Source organism: Impatiens glandulifera, chromosome 2 (assembly GCF_907164915.1).
Source record: "Impatiens glandulifera chromosome 2, dImpGla2.1, whole genome shotgun sequence".
In the NCBI taxonomy this organism is placed as follows: Eukaryota; Viridiplantae; Streptophyta; class Magnoliopsida; order Ericales; family Balsaminaceae; genus Impatiens; species Impatiens glandulifera.
In genome coordinates this window covers 59709041-59709821 of record NC_061863.1, presented here as the reverse complement: position 1 = coordinate 59709821, position 781 = coordinate 59709041, and the positions used below count along the sequence as shown (strand labels likewise).

The 781-nt window shown below is 26.6% G+C and overlaps 1 non-coding gene across 1 annotated transcript; it reads left to right on the top strand.

Moving 5' to 3' along the window:
• The first annotated feature begins 260 nt into the window (after positions 1-260).
• On the top strand, positions 261-333 carry TRNAF-GAA. The gene has a single exon. It is a non-coding gene; the product is annotated as a tRNA-Phe (tRNA).
• Positions 334-781: the final 448 nt, after the last annotated feature.

Sequence of the window (781 nt, the reverse complement as noted above, 5' to 3'; positions counted from 1 at the left end):
TTCACGATTAATTATTTTCTCTCCAGTAACTAATTATTAATAATAGGAGAGAGAAAATAATTAATAAAAGGATAGAGAATATTCTACCTGTTAACCCACGTAGGCACACCATCGCGCTCTCAGTCGCTGTCTCAAGTCGCGCTCTCTATCATTTTTCTTTAATTAATTAACATGTATCCGAAAATAAAGGAGTGACATAAAAAAATGAAATTTAAGAATAATTATAAGTAATATTAAAATATATAGAAAATTATTACAAAGCGGGGATAGCTCAGTTGGGAGAGCGTCAGACTGAAGATCTGAAGGTCAGGTGTTCGATCCAACTTCACCGCAAATTTTTTATTTAAACGAAATATAAAGTCTATGTTTTTTTAAAGAAAATTAAACCTTTATAAAAATAAACCTTGTACTTATAAACAAATTAAATTGTAGGAATATTTAATTGGGAATAGTAACAATAATTATTATTTTATCAAAGTCAATGGTCTCTAATGAATTAACTAGCCCACACTTAACCTAGCTAGGGATTTAAGAACTAATGGTTCCTCATCACTCGTGTATCATTGACTTAAAAATATACTTATATTACAAACAACTTAATCAAACAAATAATTATCATGACATTTAATTTATTTTTTTCATAAGGAAACAATTATATTGAGCTACATACAATTTACATTTTCAAATTCGGTTGTAATACGATAAAAATGTATATACATTGTTGAAATTAAGAATGTAAAACAAAAAAAACATAAATAAACTTTATAATAGGTAAATTATG